Below are 20366 nucleotides of genomic sequence, written 5' to 3'. Positions count from 1 at the left end.
AAGCACAAAGGAGCCCTGGCAATCCAACAGATTTGTACTTCCTCTTAATGCAAAAGCAACATCCCAAGTGACCTTAGCCTCGCAATTTTGTATGCATCAACACTCAAGTTGAGCTGCCCAAGTACTATGGACAGGACAATAAAACACAACTAGAGATAGGTATTTCGAGGGTGATTAAAGTAAACAATGGGTTCTTCTTCAAAGTGCCGAGGTGGTATCAGACCTCTGTAAGCTCTATGTTGCATAACAGCGCTCAGTGTGAACTGTGATTCCTAAAGATCTCCCAAGAATTCTGGGCCAGGGCACAGAACCAATGTGTATATATGGATCCCTTTGTGTGAAGCTGCTATGGGTTACCCAGACTCGAAAAAGAAAGGGTAACCTCTGTAGTTGAATCAAAGTCAGGCCTTGGTGTTTTGAATCAGAGTGGAATTAGGTCCTTTAAACACCTAGCATTTCCTATATCAACCTAATGTGTAGGCCTTTGTTTCCTCAGTGATTCTGCAGTGAGGTTCTTGGCGCCCTAAATGATACCATGAAGAAATTTGGCAGGTGGTGGGAACCAACTTAAAAATGAACATCTCACCCTATGCACAAAGGTAAATTCCCTCTGGGTTGAGATCTTTGAGATAATTGCTGGGTGGATTGCCCTTTGCGAACACATCATTGTAGGCCTTCACTGTTGGACAGCATAGAATCCTTCTCTCTCCCTAAGAAAGGCTCTGTCCCTTGGGTCTCCTGTGGCATGGGACAGGGAGAGTCCCAAATGGCCCTGGAGACCTGTGTTGTCCTCCTGTACCTATTGAACATGGCCTTGTAGGCATCAAAGTATGAGCTCCCAACATTCTAAAAATGTCATCCATTTCTCTCCATGAGAAGTAGGTCAAAATCATGAGAAAAGAATTATCGGGGATCAAAAAAAATTCCTTAAAACTTTAAAAACCAGGGTGTCTACATGGGAGAACATACCCCAAATCGAGCTTCGATTGGTTCCATTGCATACCATTTTGTCCTCCCTCAATTCAGAAAGGACAGACTGGCTCAATTTGAAAGCCAAATCATGAAGGGGCAGGTCACCTGGAGGTGGAGGCCTTACCATGTTCATACCACTTACCTAATTATCTGTTGTTCTCTGCCCTCCAAGGTGGCATGTGAGATGAATGCAAGACAGCAGAAAAGACAGGGTCATGAGCAAGGGGCGTGCCTTGCAGAAATGCCCAAGGTTCGAAAGTGGGACAAGGTGCTTGTTGGCATGCAGTGTTTGCCAACCAACGTGCACCTTAGATGTCCAGATTTCCTGCGATGGAAAACAGGGCAAGGTCATCTGAGGACCTCAGGGAAGTCACCCAAGAGCCCTCCCAAGGAGTCAACGGACCTCTTGTAACCCTGTTGCCTTAGTTGGGCATCATTGTAAATCTATTGAGCATGAATTTTATGTCATCACCTCTCTTCATGACATTGGGTTGTCATGATTGACCCAGGCCTAGACAGAACACCTAACCTAATCCAACCACTTACCTTCCTTTCCATAACTGCCTTAGAGTTAAGAATGATCTCGTGGAACTGGAGAGGGATGCAGGGACGAATCATCTAAGAGGCAAGCAAGGGCACCCCTTCTTGAATCTTGGAAGAATGACTTCCTAAAGAGGAAAGGGAATGAAGTCAAGGCGATTGTTGTCCCTTTTTGACATAAATGTCAGAAATATGAGAAACTTTTCTCGAGCTCTACTGGCGCAATTTCATTGTGCAGGAACTGTCTTGTGCTTGCCTCTTCTATTACTACTGGGCCCAGCACACACAAGTTGTCCTGGGTAGCATAGGGAAACATCCATGGAAGCACAAAGGAGCCCTGGCAATCCAACAGATTTACTGCTTCCTCTTGAAGCAAAAGCCACATCACATGTGACCTTAGATTCAAAATTTTGTAGGGATCAACACTCAAGGTGAGCTGCACAAGTACTATGGACAGGACAATAAAACACAACTAGAGATAGGTATTACGAGGGTGATTAAAGTAAACGATGGGTTCTTCTTCAAAGTGCCAAGGTGGCATCAGACCTCTGTAAGCTCTATGTTGCATGACAGCACTCAGTGTGAAATGTGATTCCTGTAGCTCTCCCGAGAATCCTGGGCCCAGGCCACAGAACCAATGTGTATACATGGATCCATTTGTGTGAAGCTGCTTTGGGTTGTCCAGCCTCCAAAAAGGAGAGGGGAATCACTGTAGTTGAATCCAAGTCAAGCCTTGGTGTTTTGATTCAGAGTGGAAGTAGGTCCTTTAAACACCTGGCATTTCCCTGTATCAACCTAATGTGTAGGCCTTTGTTTCCTCAGTGATTCTGCAGTGAGGCTCTTGGCGCCCTAAATGATACCATGAAGAAACTTTAGCAGGGGGTGGGAACCAACTTAAAAATGAACATCTCACCCTATGCACAAAGGTAAATTCCCTGTGGGTTGAGAACTTTGAGATAATTCCAGGATGGATTGCCCTTTGCGAACACATCATTTGTAGGCTGGCACTATTGGACACCAAGAATCCTTCTTTCTCCCTAAGAAAGGCTCTGTCCCTTGGGTCTCCTGTGGCATAGGAAAGGGAGAGTCCCAAATGGCACTGGAGAACTGTGTTGTCCTCCTGTACCTATTGACAATGGCCTTGTAAGCATCAAAGTATGAGATCCCATCATTTTAAAAATGTCATCCCCTACTCTCCATGAGAAGTAGGTCAAAATCATGAGAAAACAATTATCTGGGATCGAAAAACATTCCTTAAAACTTTAAAAACCAGGGGGTCTGCATGGGAGAACATAGCCCAAATCGAGCTTCGTTTGGTTCCATTGCATACCATTTTGTCCTCCCTCAATTCAGAAAGGACAGACTGGCTCAGAATTGAAAGCCAAAACATGAACGGGCAGGTCACCTGGAGGTGGAGGCCTTACCATGTTCATACCACTTACCTGATTATCTGTTGTTCTTTGCCCTCCAAGGTGGCATGTGAGATGACTGCAAAACAGCAGAAAAGACAGGGTCATGAGCAAGGGGCGTGCCTTGCAGAAATGACCAAGGTTCGAAAGTGGGACAAGGTGCTTGTTGGCATGCAGTGTTTGCCAAACAATGTGCACCCTAGATATCCATATTTCCTGCCATGGGGAACAGGGCAAGGGATATCTGAGGACCTCAGGGAAGTCACCCAGGAGACCTCCCAAGGAGTCAATGGACCTCTTGTAACCCTATCGCCCTGGTTGGGCCTCAGCATAATCCTATTGAGCATGAATTTTATGTCATCACCTCCCTTCATGACATTTTATTGTCATCATTGACCCAGGCCTAGACAGAACACCTAACCTAATCCAACCACTTACCTTCCTTTCCAAAAGTGCCTCAGAGTTAGGAATGATCTCGTGGAACTGGAGAGGGATGCAGGGACGAAACGTCTAAGAGGCTGGCAAGGGCACCCTTTCTTGAAACTTGGAAGAATGACTTCCTAAAGAGGAAAGGGAAAGGAGTCAAGGTGCTTGTTGTCCCTTCTTGACATAAATGTCAGAAATATGAGACACTTTTCTGGAGCTCTACTGGCGCAATTTCTTTGTGCAGGAACTGTCTTGTGCTTGCCTCTTTTATTACTACCAGGCCCAGCACACACAAGTAGTCATGGCTAGCATAGGGAAACATCCATGGAAGCACAAAGGAGCCCTGGCAATCCAACAGATTTACTGCTTCCTCTCGAAGCAAAAGCCACATCACATGTGACCTTAGATTCTCAATTTTGTAAGGATCAACACTCAAGATGAGCTGTCCAAGTACTATGATCAGGACAATAAAACACAACTAGAGATAGGTATTTTGAGGGTGATTAAAGTAAACAATGGGTTCTTCTTCAAAGTGCCAAAGTGGCATCAGACCTCTGTAAGCTCTATGTTGCATGACAGCACTCAGTGTGAATTGTGATTCCTGTAGCTCTCCCGAGAATCCTGGGCCCAGGCCACAGAATCAATGTGTATACATGGATCCGTTTGTGTGAAGCTGCTATGGGTTGCCCAGCCTCCAAAAAGGAGAGGGGAACCACTGTAGTTGAATCCAAGTCAGGCCTTGGTGTTTTGAATCAGAGTGGAAGTAGGTCCTTTAAACACTTGGCATTTCCCTGTATCAACCTAATGTGTAGGCCTTTGTTTCCTCAGTGATTCTGCAGTGAGGCTCTTGGCGCCCTAAATGATACCATGAAGAAACTTTGGCAGGTGGTGGGAACCAACTTAAAAATGAACATCTCACCCTATGCACAAAGTAAATTCCCTCTGGGTTGAGATCTTTGAGATAATTGCTGGATGGATTGCCCTTTGCCAACACATCATTTGTAGGCCAGCACTGTTGGACACCATAGGATCCTTCTTTCTCCCTAAGAAAGGCTCTGTCCCTTGGGTCTCCTGTGGCATGGGAAAGGGAGAGTCCCAAATGGCCCTGGAGACTTGTGTTGTCCTCCTGTACCTATTGACAATAGCCTTGTAAGCATCAAAGTATGAGCTCCCAACATTCTAAAAATGTCATCCTCTTCTCTCCATGAGAAGTAGGTCAAAATCATGAGAAAACAATTTCGGGGATCGAAAAAAATTCCTTAGAACTTTAAAACCAGGGGGTCTACATGGGAGAACATAGCCCAAATCGAGCTTCGTTTGGTTCCATTGCATACCATTTTGTCCTCCCTCAATTCAGAAAGGACAGACTGGCTCAGAATTGAAAGCCAAAACATGAACGGGCAGGTCACCTGGAGGTGGAGGCCTTACCATGTTCATACCACTTACCTGATTATCTGTGGTTCTCTGCCCTCCAAGGTGGCATGTGAGATGACTGCAAAACAGCAGAAAAGACAGGGTCATGAGCAAGGGGCGTGCCTTGCAGAAATGCCCAAGGTTCGAAAGTGGGACAAGGTGCTTGTTGGCATGCAGTGTTTGCCAAACAATGTGCACCCTAGATGTCCACATTTCCTGCCATGGGAAACAGGGCAAGGGCATCTGAGGACCTCAGGGAAGTCACCCAAGAGCCCTCCCAAGGAGTCAACGGACCTCTTGTAACCCTGTCGCCATGGTTGGGCCTCAGCGTAATCCTATTGAGCATGAATTTTATGTCATCACCTCTCTTCATGACTTTGGGTTGTCATCATTGACCCAGGCCTAGACAGAACACCTAACCTAATCCAACCACTTACCTTCCTTTCCAAAACTGCCTCAGAGTTAGGAGTGATCTCGTGGAACTGGAGAGGGATGCAGGGATGAAACGTCTGAGAGGCAAGCAAGGGCACCCTTTCTTGAAACTTGGAAGAATGACTTCCTAAAGAGGAAAGGGAAAGAAGTCAAGGTGCTTGTTGTCCCTTCTTGACATAAATGTCAGAAATATGAGACACTTTTCTGGAGCTCTACTGGTGCAATTTCATTGTGCAGGAACTGTCCTGTGCTTGCCTCTTCTATTACTACCAGGCCCAGCACACACAAGTCGTCCTGGCTAGCATAGGGAAACATCCATGGAAGCACAAAGGAGCCCTGGCAATCCAACTGATTTACTGCTTCCTCTCGAAGCAAAAGCCACATCACATGTGACCTTAGATTCGCAATTTTGTAGGGATCAACATTCAAGGTGAGCTGCCCAAATACTATGGACAGGACAATAAAACACAACTAGAGATAGATATTTGGAGGATGATTAAAGTAAACGATGGGTTCTTCTTCAAAGTGCCAAGGTGGCATCAGACCTCTGTAAGCTCTATGTTGCATGACAGCACTAAGTGTGAACTGTGATTCCTGAAGCTCTCCCGAGAATCCTGGGCCCAGGCCACAGAACCAATGTGGATACATGCATCCGTTTGTGTGAAGCTGCTACGGGTTGTCCATTTTGAAAAGGAGATGGTAACCACTGTAGTTGAATCTAAGTCAGGCCTTGGTGTTTTGAATCAGATTGGAATTAGGTCCTTTAAACACCTGGCATTTCCCTGTATCAACCTAATGTGTAGGCCTTTGTTTCCTCAGTGATTCTGCAGTGAGGCTCTTGGCGCCCTAAATGATACCATGAAGAAATTTGGCAGGTGGTGGGAACCAACTTAAAAATGAACATCTCACCCTATGCACAAAGTAAATTCCCTCTGGGTTGAGATCTTTGAGATAATTGCTGGATGGATTGCAATTTGCGAACTCATATTTTGTAGGGCGGCACTTTTGGACACCATAGAATCCTTCTCTCTCCCTAAGAAAGGCTCTGTCCCTTGGGTCTCCTGTGGCATGGGAAAGGGAGAGTCCCAAATGGCCCTGGAGACTTGTGTTGTCATCCTGTACCTATTGACAATAGCCTTGTAAGCATCAAAGTATGAGCTCCCAACATTCTAAAAATGTCTTCCTCTTCTCTCCATGAGAAGTAGGTCAAAATCATGAGAAAACAATTTTCGGGGATCGAAAAAATTCCTTAGAACTTTAAAAACCAGGGGGTCTACATGGGAGAACATAGCCCAAATCGAGCTTCGTTTGGTTCCATTGCATACCATTTTGTCCTCCCTCAATTCAGAAAGGACAGACTGGCTCAGAATTGAAAGCCAAAACATGAACGGGCAGGTCACCTGGAGGTGGAGGCCTTACCATGTTCATACCACTTACCTGATTATCTGTGGTTCTCTGCCCTCCAAGGTGGCATGTGAGATGACTGCAAAACAGCAGAAAAGACAGGGTCATGAGCAAGGGGCGTGCCTTGCAGAAATGCCCAAGGTTCGAAAGTGGGACAAGGTGCTTGTTGGCATGCAGTGTTTGCCAAACAATGTGCACCCTAGATGTCCACATTTCCTGCCATGGGAAACAGGGCAAGGGCATCTGAGGACCTCAGGGAAGTCACCCAAGAGCCCTCCCAAGGAGTCAACGGACCTCTTGTAACCCTGTCGCCCTGGTTGGGCCTCAGCGTAATCCTATTGAGCATGAATTTTATGTCATCACCTCTCTTCATGACTTTGGGTTGTCATCATTGACCCAGGCCTAGACAGAACACCTAACCTAATCCAACCACTTACCTTCCTTTCCAAAACTGCCTCAGATTTAGGAGTGATCTCGTGGAACTGGAGAGGGATGCAGGGACGAAACATCTAAGAGGCAAGCAAGGGCACCCTTTCTTGAAACTTGGAAGAATGACTTCCTAAAGAGGAAAGGGAAAGAAGTCAAGGCGCTTGTTGTCCCTTCTTGACATAAATGTCAGAAATATGAGACACTTTTCTGGAGCTCTACTGGTGCAATTTCATTGTGCAGGAACTGTCCTGTGCTTGCCTCTTCTATTACTACCAGGCCCAGCACACACAAGTCGTCCTGGCTAGCATAGGGAAACATCCATGGAAGCACAAAGGAGCCCTGGCAATCCAACTGATTTACTGCTTCCTCTCGAAGCAAAAGCCACATCACATGTGACCTTAGATTCGCAATTTTGTAGGGATCAACATTCAAGGTGAGCTGCCCAAATACTATGGACAGGACAATAAAACACAACTAGAGATAGATATTTGGAGGATGATTAAAGTAAACGATGGGTTCTTCTTCAAAGTGCCAAGGTGGCATCAGACCTCTGTAAGCTCTATGTTGCATGACAGCACTAAGTGTGAACTGTGATTCCTGAAGCTCTCCCGAGAATCCTGGGCCCAGGCCACAGAACCAATGTGGATACATGGATCCGTTTGTGTGAAGCTGCTACGGGTTGCCCAGCCTGGAAAAGGAGAGGGTAACCACTGTCTTTGTATCCAAGTCAGGCCTTGGTGTTTTGAATCAGAGTGGAAGTAGGTCCTTTAAACACCTGGCATTTCCCTGTATCAACCTAATGTGTAGGCCTTTGTTTCCTCAGTGATTCTGCAGTGAGGCTCTTGGCGCCCTAAATGATACCATGAAGAAATTTGGCAGGTGGTGGGAACCAACATAAAGATGAACATCTCACCCTATGCACAAAGTAAATTCCCTCTGGGTTGAGATCTTTGAGATAATTGCTGGATGGATTGCAATTTGCGAACTCATATTTTGTAGGGCGGCACTTTTGGACACCATAGAATCCTTCTCTCTCCCTAAGAAAGGCTCTGTCCCTTGGGTTTCCTGTGGCATGGGAAAGGGAGAGTCCCAAATGGCCCTGGAGACTTGTGTTGTCCTCCTGTACCTATTGACCATGACCTTGTAAGCATCAAAGTATGAGATCTCAACATTCTAAAAATGTCATCCTCTTCTCTCCATGAGAAGTAGGTCAAAATCATGAGAAAACAATTTTCGGGGATCGAAAAAAATTCCTTAGAACTTTAAAAACCAGGGGGTCTACATGGGAGAACATAGCCCAAATCGAGCTTCGTTTGGTTCCATTGCATACCATTTTGTCCTCCCTCAATTCAGAAAGGACAGACTGGCTCAGAATTGAAAGCCAAAACATGAACGGGCAGGTCACCTGGAGGTGGAGGCCTTACCATGTTCATACCACTTACCTGATTATCTGTGGTTCTCTGCCCTCCAAGGTGGCATGTGAGATGACTGCAAAACAGCAGAAAAGACAGGGTCATGAGCAAGGGGCGTGCCTTGCAGAAATGCCCAAGGTTCGAAAGTGGGACAAGGTGCTTGTTGGCATGCAGTGTTTGCCAAACAATGTGCACCCTAGATGTCCACATTTCCTGCCATGGGAAACAGGGCAAGGGCATCTGAGGACCTCAGGGAAGTCACCCAAGAGCCCTCCCAAGGAGTCAACGGACCTCTTGTAACCCTGTCGCCCTGGTTGGGCCTCAGCGTAATCCTATTGAGCATGAATTTTATGTCATCACCTCTCTTCATGACTTTGGGTTGTCATCATTGACCCAGGCCTAGACAGAACACCTAACCTAATCCAACCACTTACCTTCCTTTCCAAAAACTGCCTCAGAGTTAGGAGTGATCTCGTGGAACTGGAGAGGGATGCAGGGACGAAACGTCTGAGAGGCAAGCAAGGGCACCCTTTCTTGAAACTTGGAAGAATGACTTCCTAAAGAGGAAAGGGAAAGAAGTCAAGGCGCTTGTTGTCCCTTCTTGACATAAATGTCAGAAATATGAGACACTTTTCTGGAGCTCTACTGGTGCAATTTCATTGTGCAGGAACTGTCCTGTGCTTGCCTCTTCTATTACTACCAGGCCCAGCACACACAAGTCGTCCTGGCTAGCATAGGGAAACATCCATGGAAGCACAAAGGAGCCCTGGCAATCCAACTGATTTACTGCTTCCTCTCGAAGCAAAAGCCACATCACATGTGACCTTAGATTCGCAATTTTGTAGGGATCAACATTCAAGGTGAGCTGCCCAAATACTATGGACAGGACAATAAAACACAACTAGAGATAGATATTTGGAGGATGATTAAAGTAAACGATGGGTTCTTCTTCAAAGTGCCAAGGTGGCATCAGACCTCTGTAAGCTCTATGTTGCATGACAGCACTAAGTGTGAACTGTGATTCCTGAAGCTCTCCCGAGAATCCTGGGCCCAGGCCACAGAACCAATGTGGATACATGGATCCGTTTGTGTGAAGCTGCTACGGGTTGCCCAGCCTGGAAAAGGAGAGGGTAACCACTGTCTTTGTATCCAAGTCAGGCCTTGGTGTTTTGAATCAGAGTGGAATTAGGTCCTTTAAACACCTGGCATTTCCCTGTATCAACCTAATGTGTAGGCCTTTGTTTCCTCAGTGATTCTGCAGTGAGGCTCTTGGCGCCCTAAATGATACCATGAAGAAATTTGGCAGGTGGTGGGAACCAACTTAAAAATGAACATCTCACCCTATGCACAAAGTAAATTCCCTCTGGGTTGAGATCTTTGAGATAATTGCTGGATGGATTGCCCTTTGCCAACACATCATTTGTAGGCCAGCACTGTTGGACACCATAGAATCCTTCTTTCTCCCTAAGAAAGGCTCTGTCCCTTGGGTCTCCTGTGGCATGGGAAAGGGAGAGTCCCAAATGGCCCTGGAGACTTGTGTTGTCCTCCTGTACCTATTGACAATAGCCTTGTAAGCATCAAAGTATGAGCTCCCAACATTCTAAAAATGTCATCCTCTTCTCTCCATGAGAAGTAGGTCAAAATCATGAGAAAACAATTTTCGGGGATCGAAAAAAATTCCTTAGAACTTTAAAAACCAGGGGGTCTACATGGGAGAACATAGCCCAAATCGAGCTTCGTTTGGTTCCATTGCATACCATTTTGTCCTCCCTCAATTCAGAAAGGACAGACTGGCTCAGAATTGAAAGCCAAAACATGAACGGGCAGGTCACCTGGAGGTGGAGGCCTTACCATGTTCATACCACTTACCTGATTATCTGTGGTTCTCTGCCCTCCAAGGTGGCATGTGAGATGACTGCAAAACAGCAGAAAAGACAGGGTCATGAGCAAGGGGCGTGCCTTGCAGAAATGCCCAAGGTTCGAAAGTGGGACAAGGTGCTTGTTGGCATGCAGTGTTTGCCAAACAATGTGCACCCTAGATGTCCACATTTCCTGCCATGGGAAACAGGGCAAGGGCATCTGAGGACCTCAGGGAAGTCACCCAAGAGCCCTCCCAAGGAGTCAACGGACCTCTTGTAACCCTGTCGCCCTGGTTGGGCCTCAGCGTAATCCTATTGAGCATGAATTTTATGTCATCACCTCTCTTCATGACTTTGGGTTGTCATCATTGACCCAGGCCTAGACAGAACACCTAACCTAATCCAACCACTTACCTTCCTTTCCAAAAACTGCCTCAGAGTTAGGAGTGATCTCGTGGAACTGGAGAGGGATGCAGGGACGAAACGTCTGAGAGGCAAGCAAGGGCACCCTTTCTTGAAACTTGGAAGAATGACTTCCTAAAGAGGAAAGGGAAAGAAGTCAAGGCGCTTGTTGTCCCTTCTTGACATAAATGTCAGAAATATGAGACACTTTTCTGGAGCTCTACTGGTGCAATTTCATTGTGCAGGAACTGTCCTGTGCTTGCCTCTTCTATTACTACCAGGCCCAGCACACACAAGTCGTCCTGGCTAGCATAGGGAAACATCCATGGAAGCACAAAGGAGCCCTGGCAATCCAACTGATTTACTGCTTCCTCTCGAAGCAAAAGCCACATCACATGTGACCTTAGATTCGCAATTTTGTAGGGATCAACATTCAAGGTGAGCTGCCCAAATACTATGGACAGGACAATAAAACACAACTAGAGATAGATATTTGGAGGATGATTAAAGTAAACGATGGGTTCTTCTTCAAAGTGCCAAGGTGGCATCAGACCTCTGTAAGCTCTATGTTGCATGACAGCACTAAGTGTGAACTGTGATTCCTGAAGCTCTCCCGAGAATCCTGGGCCCAGGCCACAGAACCAATGTGGATACATGGATCCGTTTGTGTGAAGCTGCTACGGGTTGCCCAGCCTGGAAAAGGAGAGGGTAACCACTGTCTTTGTATCCAAGTCAGGCCTTGGTGTTTTGAATCAGAGTGGAATTAGGTCCTTTAAACACCTGGCATTTCCCTGTATCAACCTAATGTGTAGGCCTTTGTTTCCTCAGTGATTCTGCAGTGAGGCTCTTGGCGCCCTAAATGATACCATGAAGAAATTTGGCAGGTGGTGGGAACCAACTTAAAAATGAACATCTCACCCTATGCACAAAGTAAATTCCCTCTGGGTTGAGATCTTTGAGATAATTGCTGGATGGATTGCCCTTTGCCAACACATCATTTGTAGGCCAGCACTGTTGGACACCATAGAATCCTTCTTTCTCCCTAAGAAAGGCTCTGTCCCTTGGGTCTCCTGTGGCATGGGAAAGGGAGAGTCCCAAATGGCCCTGGAGACTTGTGTTGTCCTCCTGTACCTATTGACAATAGCCTTGTAAGCATCAAAGTATGAGCTCCCAACATTCTAAAAATGTCATCCTCTTCTCTCCATGAGAAGTAGGTCAAAATCATGAGAAAACAATTTTCGGGGATCGAAAAAAATTCCTTAGAACTTTAAAAACCAGGGGGTCTACATGGGAGAACATAGCCCAAATCGAGCTTCGTTTGGTTCCATTGCATACCATTTTGTCCTCCCTCAATTCAGAAAGGACAGACTGGCTCAGAATTGAAAGCCAAAACATGAACGGGCAGGTCACCTGGAGGTGGAGGCCTTACCATGTTCATACCACTTACCTGATTATCTGTGGTTCTCTGCCCTCCAAGGTGGCATGTGAGATGACTGCAAAACAGCAGAAAAGACAGGGTCATGAGCAAGGGGCGTGCCTTGCAGAAATGCCCAAGGTTCGAAAGTGGGACAAGGTGCTTGTTGGCATGCAGTGTTTGCCAAACAATGTGCACCCTAGATGTCCACATTTCCTGCCATGGGAAACAGGGCAAGGGCATCTGAGGACCTCAGGGAAGTCACCCAAGAGCCCTCCCAAGGAGTCAACGGACCTCTTGTAACCCTGTCGCCCTGGTTGGGCCTCAGCGTAATCCTATTGAGCATGAATTTTATGTCATCACCTCTCTTCATGACTTTGGGTTGTCATCATTGACCCAGGCCTAGACAGAACACCTAACCTAATCCAACCACTTACCTTCCTTTCCAAAACTGCCTCAGAGTTAGGAGTGATCTCGTGGAACTGGAGAGGGATGCAGGGATGAAACATCTGAGAGGCAAGCAAGGGCACCCTTTCTTGAAACTTGGAAGAATGACTTCCTAAAGAGGAAAGGGAAAGAAGTCAAGGTGCTTGTTGTCCCTTCTTGACATAAATGTCAGAAATATGAGACACTTTTCTGGAGCTCTACTGGTGCAATTTCATTGTGCAGGAACTGTCCTGTGCTTGCCTCTTCTATTACTACCAGGCCCAGCACACACAAGTCGTCCTGGCTAGCATAGGGAAACATCCATGGAAGCACAAAGGAGCCCTGGCAATCCAACTGATTTACTGCTTCCTCTCGAAGCAAAAGCCACATCACATGTGACCTTAGATTCGCAATTTTGTAGGGATCAACATTCAAGGTGAGCTGCCCAAATACTATGGACAGGACAATAAAACACAACTAGAGATAGATATTTGGAGGATGATTAAAGTAAACGATGGGTTCTTCTTCAAAGTGCCAAGGTGGCATCAGACCTCTGTAAGCTCTATGTTGCATGACAGCACTAAGTGTGAACTGTGATTCCTGAAGCTCTCCCGAGAATCCTGGGCCCAGGCCACAGAACCAATGTGGATACATGGATCCGTTTGTGTGAAGCTGCTACGGGTTGCCCAGCCTGGAAAAGGAGAGGGTAACCACTGTCTTTGTATCCAAGTCAGGCCTTGGTGTTTTGAATCAGAGTGGAATTAGGTCCTTTAAACACCTGGCATTTCCCTGTATCAACCTAATGTGTAGGCCTTTGTTTCCTCAGTGATTCTGCAGTGAGGCTCTTGGCGCCCTAAATGATACCATGAAGAAATTTGGCAGGTGGTGGGAACCAACTTAAAAATGAACATCTCACCCTATGCACAAAGTAAATTCCCTCTGGGTTGAGATCTTTGAGATAATTGCTGGATGGATTGCAATATGCGAACTCATATTTTGTAGGGCGGCACTTTTGGACACCATAGAATCCTTCTCTCTCCCTAAGAAAGGCTCTGTCCCTTGGGTTTCCTGTGGCATGGGAAAGGGAGAGTCCCAAATGGCCCTGGAGACTTGTGTTGTCCTCCTGTACCTATTGACCATGACCTTGTAAGCATCAAAGTATGAGATCTCAACATTCTAAAAATGTCATCCTCTTCTCTCCATGAGAAGTAGGTCAAAATCATGAGAAAACAATTTCGGGGATCGAAAAAAATTCCTTAGAACTTTAAAAACCAGGGGGTCTACATGGGAGAACATAGACCAAATCGAGCTTCGTTTGGTTCCATTGCATACCATTTTGTCCTCCCTCAATTCAGAAAGGACAGACTGGCTCAGAATTGAAAGCCAAAACATGAACGGGCAGGTCACCTGGAGGTGGAGGCCTTACCATGTTCATACCACTTACCTGATTATCTGTGGTTCTCTGCCCTCCAAGGTGGCATGTGAGATGACTGCAAAACAGCAGAAAAGACAGGGTCATGAGCAAGGGGCGTGCCTTGCAGAAATGCCCAAGGTTCGAAAGTGGGACAAGGTGCTTGTTGGCATGCAGTGTTTGCCAAACAATGTGCACCCTAGATGTCCACATTTCCTGCCATGGGAAACAGGGCAAGGGCATCTGAGGACCTCAGGGAAGTCACCCAAGAGCCCTCCCAAGGAATCAACGGACCTCTTGTAACCCTGTCGCCCTGGTTGGGCCTCAGCGTAATCCTATTGAGCATGATTTTTATGTCATCACCTCTCTTCATGACTTTGGGTTGTCATCATTGACCCAGGCCTAGACAGAACACCTAATCTAATCCAACCACTTACCTTCCTTTCCAAAACTGCCTCAGAGTTAAGAATGATCACGTAGAACTGGAGAGGGATGCAGGGACAAAACTTCTAAGAGGCTGGCAAGGGCACCCTTTCTTGAAACTTGGAAGAATGACTTCCTAAAGAGGAAAGGGAAAGAAGTCAAGGCGCTTGTTGTCCCTTCTTGACATAAATGTCAGAAATATGAGACACATTTCTGGAGCTCTACTGGTGCAATTTCATTGTGCAGGAACTGTCCTGTGCTTGCCTCTTCTATTACTACCAGGCCCAGCACACACAAGTCGTCCTGGCTAGCATAGGGAAACATCCATGGAAGCACAAAGGAGCCCTGGCAATCCAACTGATTTACTGCTTCCTCTCGAAGAAAAAGCCACATCACATGTGACCTTAGATTCGCAATTTTGTAGGGATCAACATTCAAGGTGAGCTGCCCAAATACTATGGACAGGACAATAAAACACAACTAGAGATAGATATTTGGAGGATGATTAAAGTAAACGATGGGTTCTTCTTCAAAGTGCCAAGGTGGCATCAGACCTCTGTAAGCTCTATGTTGCATGACAGCACTAAGTGTGAACTGTGATTCCTGAAGCTCTCCCGAGAATCCTGGGCCCAGGCCACAGAACCAATGTGGATACATGGATCCGTTTGTGTGAAGCTGCTACGGGTTGCCCAGCCTGGAAAAGGAGAGGGTAACCACTGTCTTTGTATCCAAGTCAGGCCTTGGTGTTTTGAATCAGAGTGGAATTAGATCCTTTAAACACCTGGCATTTCCCTGTATCAACCTAATGTGTAGGCCTTTGTTTCCTCAGTGATTCTGCAGCGAGGCTCTTGGCGCCCTAAATGATACCATGAAGAAATTTGGCAGGTGGTGGGAACCAACTTAAAAATGAACATCTCACCCTATGCACAAAGTAAATTCCCTCTGGGTTGAGATCTTTGAGATAATTGCTGGATGGATTGCCCTTTGCCAACACATCATTTGTAGGCCAGCACTGTTGGACACCATAGAATCCTTCTTTCTCCCTAAGAAAGGCTCTGTCCCTTGGGTCTCCTGTGGCATGGGAAAGGGAGAGTCCCAAATGGCCCTGGAGACTTGTGTTGTCCTCCTGTACCTATTGACAATAGCCTTGTAAGCATCAAAGTATGAGCTCCCAACATTCTAAAAATGTCATCCTCTTCTCTCCATGAGAAGTAGGTCAAAATCATGAGAAAACAATTTTCGGGGATCGAAAAAAATTCCTTAGAACTTTAAAAACCAGGGGGTCTACATGGGAGAACATAGCCCAAATCGAGCTTCGTTTGGTTCCATTGCATACCATTTTGTCCTCCCTCAATTCAGAAAGGACAGACTGGCTCAGAATTGAAAGCCAAAACATGAACGGGCAGGTCACCTGGAGGTGGAGGCCTTACCATGTTCATACCACTTACCTGATTATCTGTGGTTCTCTGCCCTCCAAGGTGGCATGTGAGATGACTGCAAAACAGCAGAAAAGACAGGGTCATGAGCAAGGGGCGTGCCTTGCAGAAATGCCCAAGGTTCGAAAGTGGGACAAGGTGCTTGTTGGCATGCAGTGTTTGCCAAACAATGTGCACCCTAGATGTCCACATTTCCTGCCATGGGAAACAGGGCAAGGGCATCTGAGGACCTCAGGGAAGTCACCCAAGAGCCCTCCCAAGGAGTCAACGGACCTCTTGTAACCCTGTCGCCCTGGTTGGGCCTCAGCGTAATCCTATTGAGCATGAATTTTATGTCATCACCTCTCTTCATGACTTTGGGTTGTCATCATTGACCCAGGCCTAGACAGAACACCTAACCTAATCCAACCACTTACCTTCCTTTCCAAAACTGCCTCAGAGTTAGGAGTGATCTCGTGGAACTGGAGAGGGATGCAGGGACGAAACGTCTGAGAGGCAAGCAAGGGCACCCTTTCTTGAAACTTGGAAGAATGACTTCCTAAAGAGGAAAGGGAAAGAAGTCAAGGCGCTTGTTGTCCCTTCTTGACATAAATGTCAGAAATATGAGACACTTTTCTGGAGCTCTACTGGTGCAATTTCATTGTGCAGGAACTGTCCTGTGCTTGCCTCTTCTATTACTACCAGGCCCAGCACACACAAGTCGTCCTGGCTAGCATAGGGAAACATCCATGGAAGCACAAAGGAGCCCTGGCAATCCAACTGATTTACTGCTTCCTCTCGAAGCAAAAGCCACATCACATGTGACCTTAGATTCGCAATTTTGTAGGGATCAACATTCAAGGTGAGCTGCCCAAATACTATGGACAGGACAATAAAACACAACTAGAGATAGATATTTGGAGGATGATTAAAGTAAACGATGGGTTCTTCTTCAAAGTGCCAAGGTGGCATCAGACCTCTGTAAGCTCTATGTTGCATGACAGCACTAAGTGTGAACTGTGATTCCTGAAGCTCTCCCGAGAATCCTGGGCCCAGGCCACAGAACCAATGTGGATACATGCATCCGTTTGTGTGAAGCTGCTACGGGTTGTCCATTTTGAAAAGGAGATGGTAACCACTGTAGTTGAATCTAAGTCAGGCCTTGGTGTTTTGAATCAGATTGGAATTAGGTCCTTTAAACACCTGGCATTTCCCTGTATCAACCTAATGTGTAGGCCGTTGTTTCCTCAGTGATTCTGCAGTGAGGCTCTTGGCGCCCTAAATGATACCATGAAGAAATTTGGCAGGTGGTGGGAACCAACTTAAAAATGAACATCTCACCCTATGCACAAAGTAAATTCCCTCTGGGTTGAGATCTTTGAGATAATTGCTGGATGGATTGCAATATGCGAACTCATATTTTGTAGGGCGGCACTTTTGGACACCATAGAATCCTTCTCTCTCCCTAAGAAAGGCTCTGTCCCTTGGGTTTCCTGTGGCATGGGAAAGGGAGAGTCCCAAATGGCCCTGGAGACTTGTGTTGTCCTCCTGTACCTATTGACCATGACCTTGTAAGCATCAAAGTATGAGATCTCAACATTCTAAAAATGTCATCCTCTTCTCTCCATGAGAAGTAGGTCAAAATCATGAGAAAACAATTTCGGGGATCGAAAAAAATTCCTTAGAACTTTAAAAACCAGGGGGTCTACATGGGAGAACATAGCCCAAATCGAGCTTCGTTTGGTTCCATTGCATACCATTTTGTCCTCCCTCAATTCAGAAAGGACAGACTGGCTCAGAATTGAAAGCCAAAACATGAACGGGCAGGTCACCTGGAGGTGGAGGCCTTACCATGTTCATACCACTTACCTGATTATCTGTGGTTCTCTGCCCTCCAAGGTGGCATGTGAGATGACTGCAAAACAGCAGAAAAGACAGGGTCATGAGCAAGGGGTGTGCCTTGCAGAAATGCCCAAGGTTCGAAAGTGGGACAAGGTGCTTGTTGGCATGCAGTGTTTGCCAAACAATGTGCACCCTAGATGTCCACATTTCCTGCCATGGGAAACAGGGCAAGGGCGTCTGAGGACCTCAGGGAAGTCACCCAAGAGCCCTCCCAAGGAATCAACGGACCTCTTGTAACCCTGTCGCCCTGGTTGGGCCTCAGCGTAATCCTATTGAGCATGATTTTTATGTCATCACCTCTCTTCATGACTTTGGGTTGTCATCATTGACCCAGGCCTAGACAGAACACCTAATCTAATCCAACCACTTACCTTCCTTTCCAAAACTGCCTCAGAGTTAAGAATGATCACGTAGAACTGGAGAGGGATGCAGGGACAAAACTTCTAAGAGGCTGGCAAGGGCACCCTTTCTTGAAACTTGGAAGAATGACTTCCTAAAGAGGAAAGGGAAAGAAGTCAAGGCGCTTGTTGTCCCTTCTTGACATAAATGTCAGAAATATGAGACACATTTCTGGAGCTCTACTGGTGCAATTTCATTGTGCAGGAACTGTCCTGTGCTTGCCTCTTCTATTACTACCAGGCCCAGCACACACAAGTCGTCCTGGCTAGCATAGGGAAACATCCATGGAAGCACAAAGGAGCCCTGGCAATCCAACTGATTTACTGCTTCCTCTCGAAGCAAAAGCCACATCACATGTGACCTTAGATTCGCAATTTTGTAGGGATCAACATTCAAGGTGAGCTGCCCAAATACTATGGACAGGACAATAAAACACAACTAGAGATAGATATTTGGAGGATGATTAAAGTAAACGATGGGTTCTTCTTCAAAGTGCCAAGGTGGCATCAGACCTCTGTAAGCTCTATGTTGCATGACAGCACTAAGTGTGAACTGTGATTCCTGAAGCTCTCCCGAGAATCCTGGGCCCAGGCCACAGAACCAATGTGGATACATGGATCCGTTTGTGTGAAGCTGCTACGGGTTGCCCAGCCTGGAAAAGGAGAGGGTAACCACTGTCTTTGTATCCAAGTCAGGCCTTGGTGTTTTGAATCAGAGTGGAATTAGATCCTTTAAACACCTGGCATTTCCCTGTATCAACCTAATGTGTAGGCCTTTGTTTCCTCAGTGATTCTGCAGCGAGGCTCTTGGCGCCCTAAATGATACCATGAAGAAATTTGGCAGGTGGTGGGAACCAACTTAAAAATGAACATCTCACCCTATGCACAAAGTAAATTCCCTCTGGGTTGAGATCTTTGAGATAATTGCTGGATGGATTGCCCTTTGCCAACACATCATTTGTAGGCCAGCACTGTTGGACACCATAGAATCCTTCTTTCTCCCTAAGAAAGGCTCTGTCCCTTGGGTCTCCTGTGGCATGGGAAAGGGAGAGTCCCAAATGGCCCTGGAGACTTGTGTTGTCCTCCTGTACCTATTGACAATAGCCTTGTAAGCATCAAAGTATGAGCTCCCAACATTCTAAAAATGTCATCCTCTTCTCTCCATGAGAAGTAGGTCAAAATCATGAGAAAACAATTTTCGGGGATCGAAAAAAATTCCTTAGAACTTTAAAAACCAGGGGGTCTACATGGGAGAACATAGCCCAAATCGAGCTTCGTTTGGTTCCATTGCATACCATTTTGTCCTCCCTCAATTCAGAAAGGACAGACTGGCTCAGAATTGAAAGCCAAAACATGAACGGGCAGGTCACCTGGAGGTGGAGGCCTTACCATGTTCATACCACTTACCTGATTATCTGTGGTTCTCTGCCCTCCAAGGTGGCATGTGAGATGACTGCAAAACAGCAGAAAAGACAGGGTCATGAGCAAGGGGCGTGCCTTGCAGAAATGCCCAAGGTTCGAAAGTGGGACAAGGTGCTTGTTGGCATGCAGTGTTTGCCAAACAATGTGCACCCTAGATGTCCACATTTCCTGCCATGGGAAACAGGGCAAGGGCATCTGAGGACCTCAGGGAAGTCACCCAAGAGCCCTCCCAAGGAGTCAACGGACCTCTTGTAACCCTGTCGCCCTGGTTGGGCCTCAGCGTAATCCTATTGAGCATGAATTTTATGTCATCACCTCTCTTCATGACTTTGGGTTGTCATCATTGACCCAGGCCTAGACAGAACACCTAACCTAATCCAACCACTTACCTTCCTTTCCAAAACTGCCTCAGAGTTAGGAGTGATCTCGTGGAACTGGAGAGGGATGCAGGGACGAAACGTCTGAGAGGCAAGCAAGGGCACCCTTTCTTGAAACTTGGAAGAATGACTTCCTAAAGAGGAAAGGGAAAGAAGTCAAGGCGCTTGTTGTCCCTTCTTGACATAAATGTCAGAAATATGAGACACTTTTCTGGAGCTCTACTGGTGCAATTTCATTGTGCAGGAACTGTCCTGTGCTTGCCTCTTCTATTACTACCAGGCCCAGCACACACAAGTCGTCCTGGCTAGCATAGGGAAACATCCATGGAAGCACAAAGGAGCCCTGGCAATCCAACTGATTTACTGCTTCCTCTCGAAGCAAAAGCCACATCACATGTGACCTTAGATTCGCAATTTTGTAGGGATCAACATTCAAGGTGAGCTGCCCAAATACTATGGACAGGACAATAAAACACAACT

The 20366-nt window shown here is 46.4% G+C and overlaps 1 long non-coding RNA gene and 11 other non-coding genes across 14 annotated transcripts in view; all 12 read right to left on the bottom strand.

Moving 5' to 3' along the window:
• LOC115031510 (uncharacterized) overlaps positions 1-3502 on the bottom strand; it is a 51463-nt gene extending 47961 nt beyond the window's left edge. For all 3 annotated transcript variants that reach the window (XR_015047944.1, XR_015047943.1, XR_015047942.1), the window contains exons 1-4: positions 3360-3502; positions 2955-3000; positions 1519-1640; positions 1115-1297 (exon numbers count right to left, since the gene is read on the bottom strand). This is a non-coding gene — a long non-coding RNA (uncharacterized LOC115031510). The remainder of the gene's footprint in view (positions 1-1114; positions 1298-1518; positions 1641-2954; positions 3001-3359) is intronic.
• LOC115031593 (small nucleolar RNA SNORD115) lies at positions 1401-1479 on the bottom strand. Its single transcript, XR_003837268.2, has one exon. It is a non-coding gene; the product is annotated as a small nucleolar RNA SNORD115 (small nucleolar RNA).
• LOC147003231 (small nucleolar RNA SNORD115) lies at positions 3242-3320 on the bottom strand. Its single transcript, XR_015048186.1, has one exon. It is a non-coding gene; the product is annotated as a small nucleolar RNA SNORD115 (small nucleolar RNA).
• A 1577-nt stretch (positions 3503-5079) lies between the features above and the next one.
• Positions 5080-5158, bottom strand: LOC147003230 (small nucleolar RNA SNORD115). The gene has a single exon (XR_015048162.1). It is a non-coding gene; the product is annotated as a small nucleolar RNA SNORD115 (small nucleolar RNA).
• A 1757-nt stretch (positions 5159-6915) lies between these two features.
• Positions 6916-6994, bottom strand: LOC147003229 (small nucleolar RNA SNORD115). Its single transcript, XR_015048161.1, has one exon. It is a non-coding gene; the product is annotated as a small nucleolar RNA SNORD115 (small nucleolar RNA).
• A 1759-nt stretch (positions 6995-8753) lies between these two features.
• LOC147003228 (small nucleolar RNA SNORD115) lies at positions 8754-8832 on the bottom strand. Its single transcript, XR_015048160.1, has one exon. It is a non-coding gene; the product is annotated as a small nucleolar RNA SNORD115 (small nucleolar RNA).
• A 1760-nt stretch (positions 8833-10592) lies between these two features.
• LOC147003227 (small nucleolar RNA SNORD115) lies at positions 10593-10671 on the bottom strand. Its single transcript, XR_015048159.1, has one exon. It is a non-coding gene; the product is annotated as a small nucleolar RNA SNORD115 (small nucleolar RNA).
• A 1760-nt stretch (positions 10672-12431) lies between these two features.
• On the bottom strand, positions 12432-12510 carry LOC147003226 (small nucleolar RNA SNORD115). The gene has a single exon (XR_015048158.1). It is a non-coding gene; the product is annotated as a small nucleolar RNA SNORD115 (small nucleolar RNA).
• A 1758-nt stretch (positions 12511-14268) lies between these two features.
• Positions 14269-14347, bottom strand: LOC147003225 (small nucleolar RNA SNORD115). The gene has a single exon (XR_015048101.1). It is a non-coding gene; the product is annotated as a small nucleolar RNA SNORD115 (small nucleolar RNA).
• Positions 14348-16106: 1759 nt separating this feature from the next.
• On the bottom strand, positions 16107-16185 carry LOC147003224 (small nucleolar RNA SNORD115). The gene has a single exon (XR_015048157.1). It is a non-coding gene; the product is annotated as a small nucleolar RNA SNORD115 (small nucleolar RNA).
• A 1757-nt stretch (positions 16186-17942) lies between these two features.
• On the bottom strand, positions 17943-18021 carry LOC147003223 (small nucleolar RNA SNORD115). The gene has a single exon (XR_015048100.1). It is a non-coding gene; the product is annotated as a small nucleolar RNA SNORD115 (small nucleolar RNA).
• A 1759-nt stretch (positions 18022-19780) lies between these two features.
• Positions 19781-19859, bottom strand: LOC147003222 (small nucleolar RNA SNORD115). Its single transcript, XR_015048156.1, has one exon. It is a non-coding gene; the product is annotated as a small nucleolar RNA SNORD115 (small nucleolar RNA).
• Between the last annotated feature and the right edge of the window lie 507 nt (positions 19860-20366).

This window comes from Mus caroli, unplaced genomic scaffold (assembly GCF_978045245.1).
Source record: "Mus caroli unplaced genomic scaffold, Mus_caroli_1 scaffold_8, whole genome shotgun sequence".
Lineage (NCBI taxonomy): Eukaryota > Metazoa > Chordata > Mammalia > Rodentia > Muridae > Mus > Mus caroli.
Note: the sequence above shows the minus strand (reverse complement) of the source record. Positions and strands in the feature narration are given on the sequence as shown.